Consider the following 12,789-nt stretch of genomic DNA (forward strand, 5'->3'; position numbering starts at 1 on the left):
CAACGGAAGTAATATAAATGCTTGACAACAGCTTAGTTTAAGTGAGGGCTTTGACTGACCACCCCTGATTGAAACACATTGTAAACGCTCATTAAAATCTATAGTTTTTCCTTAAAACCTTTATTTTGTTGCATGTTCTTTTCCTTCATCTTAGCTAAATTGCAGGAAGTTACATCCTCTCTGAGATTTGCAGGACAGTCATTGAAACAAGGTGACTAATTTTTAAGAAGTTGTGGTGCGAGTACGGTGAATAATATTTAAATGTCATTTTCTTTTAATTTCATGTCATTTTTCCATTAGTTTAAGGGCAATTTAATGATCACTTTAAGTAGAATTTTAGGTCATCAACATCCGCCCCCTAGTAATAATGATAGCCTATGTGAAGAAATGATGGCGAAATGAGTCCGAGGTCCAACGTCGAAAGATATCCAGTAATTCTGCTTCAGTTGGTTAAGGGAAAGCCTCGGAAAAAATCCAATGAGGTAACTTGTCCCAACTAGAATTTGAACCCGGGCTCGCTCGTTTCACAGTCAGCCATGCTAACCGTTACTCCACAGCGGTGGACCAATTAAGATTTTATGAACGGCCTGTGCAAATCAATGATAACACTAAAATGTGACTAAATCGTGAATGGTATGGATTAAGTATGGGAAGTAGAACAAACCTTTTGTGATATGTTTCAATTTTGACGTGGGCTAGAAATGGCAAGTAAATTTTGTCCGAAGTATTCTCATTGAGGGATGAAGTTCGTTTAGGTTTCGTTTATCTACGGCATGGGCCTATCAGTTTTGCTTCCCATCCGAAAAAAAGCCAGGCTAAGGATTTTTATTTTCCTTAAAAATTCATTGTCCTATACCGGGTTTAAACCCGTGAAGCTTAGATTCAATGGCAAGAATGGTGGTTCACATAATCTAGAGATACTTTTCCTCTTGACTCTCCATTCAAAACTTTCCTTATCGCACAAATTGCAAAATGTGTTGAGGGCAGATAAGATACAGCCTTTGTTTTCAGTTGCGATAGTGATTTTCCTCTAACACTATACCTACATACAGTACACAGACAAATTTTAATTAGCAACTAAACAACGTACTGCGGTGAATGGATGGCTCATAAGGCTTTCTATGTCGCATTACAGCGACGAATGCAAATTAACATTGTGGTTCACATGGTATCAGTTCAAACTCCAGTGAGTTCGATTATCGGCATATTTATCTCATTTCCATAGAGACGGTAATATAGTATAATTATTATTATGCCGACTTGTTTCTGTTATCTCTTAGAACAGCGTTTCTCAACGTCGTGGTGCCACATCAAGGCAATACAATAGAAATTAAAAAATTTCTTGAAAACAATTATGGGTTTAATATTATGTACCACATATATGAGGTACACTATAGATAGATTCACAAAGTAGTTGTTCACCAGATGATAGTAAGATATACTATATCATATTTCAGATTTGCTCCAGTAATATCTTGTGACGTACAAGGAATATTTTCAGAGTGTAAATATTGTTTTTATTTTTTTCTGAACATAAAGGAGTATTTCTTTTGATAAAATGAAAATATTCATTGTTACTCCTATTTGTTATAATGAGGCTAGAGTCATAATTGTATACTTTGTGTGTTATTTTTATATGTATTATTATTTTAGTTTGGGAGTTACGAAGTTTATAATTACAAATTATCCTTTTAAATATTATTAATTTATTATTTTCTTGTTCTAAGGCTGTGGACGATTGGAGCACATGTTTGGTTACCACCCGGTTGTACATATTTGTCTTTCTGGTTCAGTGACATTGAGAGTTGCACTATTACTTTTCATTCGGTACAGATATAGTCCAAGCTCACACTAAACAGTTTTGGTACCAAATTCCTAGCTCTGATCATTATAAGTATTTGAAATATTAGATTATTTTATAGGTTTCATTAGTTCTATTAGCTCGTTTTATTCCTGAAATAGGTAACAAACATTTAAAACTCATAATTTTGAACTTGTCTAGGTAAATCCGCTCGTTATAAAAGTGATTCCCAGAATTACCGACAGATTCAACATCACTCATTGATTTACATATGATAACGACAACACTGGTTTTATTTTTTATCTTCAATTTTTATCCAACTCCAATATCTATAATCCGTGGCGCTACAGCCCGTGAAGGGCCTAGACCGACCAGCCGTCTGCTGGCCTCACGCCCATGCCGAAGCAGAGGTGGACGATCATCCAACCAGAATGGAGGTATCGTGTGGTTAGCACGATCCCCCCAGCCGTTATAGCTGGTATTCGCAACCGGATTTCGCTACCTATCGTAGCTCCCTAAGTGCATCACGATGCTGGGTGGGCACCGGTCCCATACACTGGCCGAAATTTCATGAGAAAATTTCTTCCCCCATGAGGAATCGAACCAGCGCGCATTCCGTAACGCGAGTCCTACGCGGGATGCCTTAGACCGCGACGCCACGGCGCAGGACACTCCAATATCTAGTCACATTATTATTATTATTATTATTATTATTATTATTATTATTATTATTATTATTATTATTATTATTATGTATCTAAGTATACCTTCTAATTCTGTTCGCTTAGTAGGCCTAACAGTTATTAAGAGAAATAAATAAAGCACAGCTGTTCATCTAATGCAATGTGACCTTCTACCCTCCCTCACTCGCTCTGTTTCCTTTTGTCATGCACTTGTGTGAATTACAGACTGCTTATAAATAATACAAATAAAGGTAAAGCAATGCTTCATCATCAGGCTTAGGATCCGGGACACTTTAGCTACCAATGCACGCATAACTTGACTACAGAGTTCCTTGAATATAGTAGACAGACATACTTTGAATGTAAACAACGACGCCAATGTGCTGCGTTATATTCTATGTTAATAGTACAATATAGTGACAGTGGAAAATGAAGTAGGATACATACCTCACAAGTATTCGTGTCCCTCGGCGACGTTGAAGGCGTTAACGTTACAATGAACAACCATGTACATTCTTGCAATTAGTTCAAAAAATCTATTCAATATGAACTGAAAGTGCACTGTGATGGCCTGAGTTCGTTCCGTAGGGAGAGACGGAAGAATACTATACCTCTGATCGCGAACCGGATTGTACAGTAACGCACAGGTAAACAAAACTCAACTCGCCACCTCACTCCATCTGTACTCCGTTGCACTGTAACTTCACTTCATTCTTAGGTTGTCTCGGATCCTAAGCCTTTATCACTATTGCCTATTATCGTTATTCTCTTCTTACTCCTTCTTTGCAAAACCTTAATGTCGTCACCATTATCTTCTTTTTCGTCTTCTTATGTCGTTACCATCATCATCATCATTCTTAAGGCTGGTTCACAATAATCCGGGAACGGAAACGACAACGAGAACGAGAGCGGAAATAATGTTAAAATAAATGTATTTAAATGTGAGCATTCACAATACATTTATTTTAACAATATTTCAGTTCTCGTTCTCGTTGTCGTTTCCGTTCCCGGTTTATTGTGAACCAGCATTTATTCTTCTCACAATCCTTATCATTGTCAGTGTTCACATAATCACTATCAGTATCACCATAAATCATCAACTTAAGGCGTGTGTATTTGGTCCGTTCAGTCCCCATTAAAAATGTTCTCCATGCTTGCTGACCTTTTCATAGCTTCCTACATTTGCTCTCAATTCCCCACTTTTGTTTTGTAATGCAGTGTGCGCATAGAAAGATAGTAATATCTCATTATATTTAAATGTTGTAATGATTTCTGTTTTGATACTTTTTTTAGTGTTAATTAATATTATCTAACCGTCTCCTGTGTGCATAACAACTGAGGCGCGCAACTTTAACGTTGCGTGGAAACACGGTCGCGCGTTTTCGCGGGACATATTGTGAATGTGATGGTCTGTGTTGTCAGATTGCGTCTCGTGTCGTGCTGACACCAGTGACGGATTAATCACAAGGACAAGCTAGGCTTAGGGCCAGTTGTTAGCTGGGATATACAAAGGATAAGACGTTATTTTCCTCTTTTGTACGATTTCCTCAAATGCAGTTACGACGTTTTTAAAGGTAAGCCAACGATTTATGATTTCACCCCATAAAAAGTCCATAATTTTGGCCGAAATTGAACCGGTGATAATTGGGATGGTATACTCTCAACCACCGAGAAAGACTCTTATTGAAGATAAAAGCCATTTAGGGCCTATTCCCAAGACAATTTCCTCATTCACGCATTACATATGCACAAACGTTTAGCATCGACCCGCAGATGAGACGTGGGCGTGTTTGTCGTCCTATCTACGTACTTTTCATTCAGTCATTATTTACATGTTTAGCCCCTCCAAGCCCGCAACAGGATAACGGACATCCTGATTCAAAAATTTCGAACGTTTTCCAATAGACAGGAAGCGGAAATGGTGCAGTATGTGTGTGTTTAGTGTTGAATTGGAAGCGATCCGGAAACGGAAGGAACATGTGCGGCATTATAGTACATCCGCGGCGTAGCTACTGAGGCCGATGCAATTTTCCAAATTCCAGACTTCAACTTATCAGTTCATGTTTCCATAGAAAGGCATTCGACGCAATTTTCCAAATTCCAGGTTGTTCATAACTATAAATGGTGCTGAGTGAATAATATAATATATGGACCTACTTTCTCACTACGGATTTCATTCAGAACCTAGCGTCTTTCTTGGTTTTTTCCTTGTCTCATTTTTTACTTCTTTTGTTTCCTCACTTATTTTATTGTCCTTATTTTGTTTGTATCTCTTTTATTTTGTCTCCTTTCTTCCGTTTTTTGTGTCTTCTTTGATTATTTCTTCATTAATTTCTTATTTCTTTAATTTTGTATGTGTTTATTTCGCCATCCTTTGTTTATTTACAGTTCATAATTATTTTTTTTTTACTCCTTCACTCTTTTCTTGGTTCATGTTTGTATTTCTTCTTTTCTTTCTTGCATTGCTTGTTTCTTTAATTCCTCCTGTCCACACCTGTGGAGTAACAGTTAGAGCATCTGGCTGCGAAATCAGGTGGTCCGGGTTCTAATCCTGGTCGGGACAAGTTACCTGGTTGAGGTTTTTCCGGGGTTTTCCTCAACCCAATATGAGCAAATGCTGGGTAACTATCGGTGCTAGATCCCGGACTCATTTCACTGGCATTATCATCTTCATCTCATTCAGACGCTAAATAACCTAAGATGTTGATAAAGCGTCGTAAAATAACCTGCTAAAAATTTAATTCCTCCTTCTTTTCTTCCATCTTTCTTTTGTATGTTTGTTTGCTTCTTCACGTATTTATTAATTTTATGTTTTTTTCTCTCTTACCTTTTGTTTTATTCATTTCTTCTATCCTTATCATGTGTGCTTCTTTGTTTCTCTGTTTATTATTTCCTTCTCTTTTTCTTTGCTTATTTACTTTTTCCTGAAACCCTTCATTCATTCATATAATAACTTCAGGGTTGATACAACTTTTTAAGTAATACAGTATATACGATCTTTTTCAATTAAGCTTCTGTCAAAATGAATTGTCTGTAACAGAGATCTTTGTTTTCGCAATTTCATAATCACCCCATCTTTGAAAATTAAGTATTTAATTAATTAAATATATTCAGGGTTCATAATAAAACTGTGTTCTTTCTAATGTACCATTCTTTTTTGTGAACTTGTCTGAAAATGAGTTGCCTGAAACAGGTTTCTTCCAAGTAAGCCTACTTGAATTCTCTCGTCATATTTGAGGGACTTAGAGAACTTCACTTAATGAAAATGGAGTTGCTGGCATATTTCGTAGCAAGAACATCTTGCTTTTTAATGTTACAAGGAAATACATATACAGATTATCACAGTGCTCAATGTCAGCACTTTATTTGTTTACTGAATGTTCTCTAGATACAGGATTCACAATTTAGAAATACTTATTTTTCTCATAAGTATCTCAGTTACACCATTTGTGCTCTGAGCCCCTCATTTATTTCATTATTATTATTATTATTATTATTATTATTATTATTATTATTATTGTTATTATTATTATTATTATTATTATTATTATTATTATTATTATTATTATAATATTGTTAATTAGAGAGATGCTGCACTTGCGTGAATGCCTAGTCACGCTGGCATATTACGCTAATCCCTAAGCAAGATGCATTCTTGCTCACTCTGGCCGACAGTGTTAAGGCAAGCTGTATGTCTAGGTGGAGACAAGTAATCTACATACACCCTGAATCAGCATCCTCTGCACATCGCCGACAGGTGATCGGAAAAATGCTAATGAATTGATTTTATAATTGAGAAATGAGAAACGTTGAGGAATGGATCGATACCTGTGTTGTGGAAACGGCAGAACCCAGAGAAAACTCGTCTGCAACGTCTGCTTTGTTCACCATAAATTCAATCACGACCTGATCAGGGATCGAATTCAGGCAATCTGGATGGAAAAGCAGCTAGGGCTATACGGAATAAGCGCTGGTTCGAGACCTCACGGGTAAAGGAATTTTATCATGAAATTTCGGCCGGTGCACAGTGTCCAATTTTCTCAATCTAGCCGGACAAAAATCATTTTTGATTTCACTATATTTTTCTGAATATATGTCTCTGAATGTACGAGGCATCTCATGAAGACACTGCGCGGTATTTCTCGCGCATATTTATTTGTTTTAGAGTAGCGTAAACATTGATAACTGCAGAGTATTGAATCCACACTCCTCAGTCGCAATAGAGAGCGTATTGTTGAAAGTCGCATTAATGGCCAGTAAATTATGTTTTCTTCTTTCACATGGAATTTGTAAATCCAGGTATGTGCTACATCATAATGTGTAATTTAGCTAAATTATTAAATTAGAGCCCCCAATATGTCTTTTGTTTGGTATGAAGGGCATTTATATAGGCCTATAGTATAGCCTATATATTTTTTTCCGAACACTTTGACTTGAACTTGAGTTATAAAATATGAGCTGCTGTGTGCTGTCAAAACAATTAATTTATATTCCGACATCATTACCTGTATGAAATATAGTTTGTTTGGTTGCGTTTATCTGCGAACCTAACCGATATTAATTATTTTCAGTGGCGTGACGGCTATAGCCCTCCGGCAACTTCTTGGAGTTTGGTGCCACAGTAGTGCTGCATAATAATAATAATAATAATAATAATAATAATAATAATAATAATAATAATAATAATAATAATAATAATGCACTCACACTCTCTCTTTTATTAAACCGACGCGTGAACCCTGGGTTTCGAAGTAACAGTTCTTACGATAAGTGTCATTTGAAACAATGACAACAAATTATAATAATTATTGGATTTCTCCCGTCCCATAATACATTCATTCACGTGTGAAACTAAGGGGACTTAGCCTATGGCTCCTGATCATTATTTGTGTCTAAGATGATACCTTTGGTTTGCATCAGCCACCACTGGTTACATACAAAGTCTGCTAGATGGCCATACGTCACCATGCTTGGCGGGTTGTCGCAAACTCGATGAAAGGCGTAGATACAAAACTAAGCCGTGTAGCTACAGCCGGCTTTCTATATAGATGACTCGGGTTCAAGTTTAACCAGTCCAAATGGAATTTATGGTAGACAAAGTCAGTAGGCTATTACAATGGGTGTTATCAAGATAAGCAGTTCTCCAATTCTTCATCATCTCCACATAATCATCGCTCTATGAGAAAGCCAGTTTACACAGTAACATATTCTCCGACAAACAGCCACGAGAGCTGAGCACACGGTTAAAGAAAAAAGAGCAACAATAATTTTAAGTACCAGACGAAACGCATCAGCGAAGGTCTAACCACGTTTTCCGCGAGAGGAACTGTCACAGACTTCCTGGGAAATATGTCAGCCGGGCGCTATACGATTCAGGAGCTCGGTTCGCCCACCCTTCCTTCCTACCAGGTGCCGAGTGCGTCCTCATCCCCTAGAGCAGGGCGGCTTCAACAACTCCCTGCTCACATGTGTGGTCAGTTCGGCGTAACGATTCGAACCCGGAAATAGAGTCCAAAGAACTCGTTGTTGGTAATGTTATTTCTTTAATTCATTTTTTCGACTATAAAGGCTACTTTGAAACAATAATACCGCAATGATGGAGCATTTATCATGAGAGAATGACAGAGAAACTGAATTACTTCGAGATAATCTGTGTTACAACTGCTTTGTGCGCCAAAAGTCTCCTGAAGAGATGGATACGACTTATTTTGAAGACTACCTGCGATGCGTAGACTGTAACTTGTATGTGATCTGATCAAGAATGAGACGTAATAGGCCTAATAAAATAATGATGATGATGATGATAATAATAATAATAATAATAATAATAATAATAATAATAATAATAATAATAATAATAATAATAATCTTCATTACAAAAATAACATCACCATATTGTTGGACTTTCTAATACAAACTGACAGAAAAATAGAAACAAATGAAACAGCTATATTAAAATAAAATGAAAAATACGCGGCGCAACAGCCCATTAAGAGCCAGAGCCGACCAGCGACTGCTAGCCTGTCCACATTTTCCGCAGAGGCGAACGATCATCCAACCAGAACGGAGGTATCGTGTGTTAGAACGTTACATAACTGGTTGTAGTAACCGGATTTCGCTATTATCACAACTTCCCAAATGTATTACTGCGCGAATCTATATCATAACACGTAATAATAATAATAATAATAATAATAATAATAATAATAATAAATAACTTACTAAGGCTTGTCAAATTATTTAAAAATAAATAGGCCTACTCGTATACCACCTGGTGGGAATATAATGAAGAAGGAAATAGAAAAACTGTTGAAATATATGGATCTCGAAACATAAAAAAAACTCATTTGGAATGTACAGTCTATCATTACTAGTGTTTGCAACTTAACATCCGATCTCTTCTAGGATACAACAGCCTGACTTGCCAGTAGAGAAAAGTGGAATGCATCGCTGCGCTGGATTCGGTGGGGACGGGGAAGACTTGGCTGGGTAGAGGCGGGAGGAGGAAAGAATATACTTTTCTGAAATGCACTTTATCTATATCAATAACAGAAATTACTTACAATAGGCCTATATATTGCTAAGAAGTAATACCTCGTTTCTACAAAAAAATGATCATTTAGTTTAACTACATTATTATTTAGATCAGTGGTCGTCAGCACTCGGTGAAATGGGTAACGGGTAAGGAGTGTATCGGAATATGCACCATCGTGCAGAAGGGAGAGGGAGAAACAACCATGCATGTACTCTACTGCATCTCTTATCCGCAGGTAAGAGACGCTAGCCCGAGAGTGCACTATGCTGATGACCGCTGATTTAGATGAACTACATTACTATTATATTGAGAAAATTGGACAGTTAACTAATGTTTTGTCCTCAAGTAAATATTTTGTTCTCGAATAGAAGATCTTGCAAAGCAGAAACACATATACAAAAAGTGTGTCTATTTCGAGAAAAATTAATTTTTGAAACAGTTATTTTATTCACCCGGAAACGTACACATATGAAGCATAACTTCTTAGCCAACGATATTGCATACCCTGAAAATAAAATTTATAACAAAGAAAATTACAGTGAAATAAAATCTGCTACTGTGTTTCTTCCTGAAATACAATGTCGTGATAGTGGCGTTGCACGATTATATATAGGCCTATATGTAAATTCTCAAAGCGAAAATTTCTGTGGTGATGGTCTCTTAAGAGAAACTCATATTGGGAAAAGTTTCTCTCTACATCGCAAGACGTAGTAGGTGGGGGAAAAACTAATATGAATATCATTGTAATGTTGCTGAGATACACTACTAGACTGTCCTGCATTTTTACATAGAAACATACCCGTGATCTCACGAAAAACAGAATATCCACCCTTCTTGCTTAAAACTAAATTCCATTTTTGCTTCACACGTTTAGTGACGGATGTATCTGGCGCCGCTCGATTAATTTTTTTTGCGTTATTTTATATAAGCTACTAATTGTAAAACTTCAGGCATTTCCAGACCTATGATATCTAACAGGGTAGGCCTAATGATTTTTGGTAATCTTCAAATTTAGTTTGTATGAATGTCAGATTTTCTAATAAGCTGTCTGAAACTAGGCACTGTACGATCTAGATAGAAGCAGAATCCCTGCTAGCGGATGTGTTAATAATTTCAATAACTTTACTGTAATATTTGGCATAAACAAGGTTTCGTAGACTTACACTGTTCGCTCATGATTGTGTTTGCGTCCTGTCATCACCCTACAGCGCATTACGTCATCGCAAGCCAGTTTACTTCATGCCATTCTAGCAATACTGGATAGTAAGCTGCGAACACTAATCATCACGTCCATTTCATTAGTGGTCTAGAAGTTGCTGACAAAGGTTTTCTGAATATATTCATACCACTCCTAGAGCGCCAGATTTGAATTCATTAAAAAAAAACAACGATTTTAGGTAGCCTACTAATCAATAATTCCAAGAAGCTTGTCTAATTGTAGTCGTAGGCCTATGTAAGAATGTGGTTCATTCTCAGATACCGTTTGTTTATTTTTTTTTTCGCTGCTTACAGTTAGGCCTACATGATTTAAATTATGGTTTATTTAACGACGCTCGCAACTGCCGAGGTTATATCAGCGTCGCCGGTGTATCGGAATTTTGTCCCGTAGGAGTTCCTTTTCATGACAGTAAATTTACTGACATGAGCCTGTCGCATTTAAACACACTTAAATGCCATTGACCTGGACCAGGACCAGAAGACCAGCGATATACCGACTACGCTATTCAGGCCGACTACAGTTACATGAAAACTAATAATAATAATAATAATAATAATAATAATAATAATAATAATAATAACAATGATTAGGGAAAACACGAAAATTTTACTTGAAGCAAGTAAAGCGGTTGGTTTGGTAGTAAATCCCGAAAAGACAAGCTTATGTCTCGTGACCCGAATATTATAAGAAATGAAAATATAAAAATTGTAAATTTATCCTTCGAAGAGGTGGAGAAATTCAAATATCTTGGAGCAACAGTAACAAATATAAATTACACTCAGGAGGAAATTAAACACAGAATGGGAAATGCCTGTTATTATTCGGTTGAGAAGATTTTGTCATCTAGTCTGCTATCAAAAAATCTAAAAGTTAGAATTTATAAAACAGTTATATCACCTGTTGTTCTGTATGGTTGAGAAACGTGGACTCTCACTTTGAGAGAGGATCAGAGATTAAGGGTGTTTGAGAATACGGTTCTTAGGAAAATATTTGGGGCTAAGAGGGATGAAGTTACAAGAGAATGGAGAAAGTTACACAACGCAGAACTGTAGGCATTATATTCTTCGTCTGACATAATTAGAAATATTAAATACAGACGTTTGAGATGGGCAGGGCATGTAGCACGTATGGGCGAATCCAGAAATGCATATAGAGTGTTAGTTGGGATGCCAGAGGGAAAAGACCTTTGGGGAGGCCGAGACGTAGATAGGAGGATAATATTAAAATGGATTTGAGGGAGGTGGGATATGATGATGGAGACTGATTAATGTTGCACAGGATAGGGACTGATGACGGGTTTATGTGAGGGCGGCAAGAACCTCCGGGTTCCTTAAAAGCCATTTGTAAGTAAGTAAATAAGTAGCAATAATAATAATAATAATAATAATAATAATAATAATAATAATAATAATAATAATAATAATAATAATAATAATAATAATACTAATAATAACAATAATAAGTGAAAGGTTTAACGCAATTTCTAGGACAGAAACCAAGTACAATGGCTGCTGTTGGAGCGCCTAAAAATAGAAGACAGAAAAGTGAGCATGTCGGAAGAAGGAAGGGTGCATTCGTAAATCCTGTGAGTGCGACACAACAGTATTTACGGCGCCCCCGCCATAAATTCCACTCACAACCCACGTCAACCGCAAAGAATTCTGAAGGGAAAATATAGAACATCAGTGACAGTTCTTGTAACTAACAAATCAGCGGATCACAGTTCAGTTTCCGACAACGGATATGGAAACAATAGGTCTGGGTGTAGTCCTACGCGGTCTCAAGCCATGGCCTTGCATCAAGCCCACAACGTGACCAGGGAACATTCTGTATTTGTGACTTCTTCTGCTTCTTCTTCTTCTTCTTTTTCTTCTTCTTCTCCTTCTTCTTCTTCTTCTTCTTCCTTTCGCATTAAGCCTTCGGCTTGTTCCGTGCATTCATCAGTGCTGCGTTAACGTATCTTTCCATCTCAATTTTGGGCGTGCTGAACTTCTCTTTCCGTTTGGTTTCCAATCTCTAATTCTGTTCATTTGTCAGGTTTCCTCCATAAAATTATTATGCCCATTTCATTTAATTCATTATCCTGTTATTCACAGGTTCAATTTTGAATTTATCTAAATTATGTAGCTGTTTTTTCTCTTAAATTTATTTATGTTCGACCATGCCGAAATGTAGTAATTATACACCTGGTAGCAGTCCTTTAATGCATGTCATTAAAGTACACCTATTCATTAAAGTTCAGGTGTTCAGCCAATGACAAGTCAGCTTTGTACCGTTATAAGACCGCAAGTATCGATTATTCTCGGATATGCAATCGAAAGACAATTAGCGAAAAGTCACGGAGGCTGGAAATCCAATACTGTCGCAGAAGGTTATGTTCTGTTACTATAATAATTAGCGTTAATTGTAAATAATATTCAAATAAATTCACTTTGTCATCTCGTTTTTCAATTCTAAATCAATTTACAGGTTATATCAGACTAATGTTCATCTTATTCTCTGTCAAGGTCAATGACATTCGGCCTCGGAAAAAATCAATACTTTCGCGTCT

The sequence above is a fragment of the Periplaneta americana genome, chromosome 9 (genome assembly GCF_040183065.1).
Source record: "Periplaneta americana isolate PAMFEO1 chromosome 9, P.americana_PAMFEO1_priV1, whole genome shotgun sequence".
Classification (NCBI taxonomy): domain Eukaryota; kingdom Metazoa; phylum Arthropoda; class Insecta; order Blattodea; family Blattidae; genus Periplaneta; species Periplaneta americana.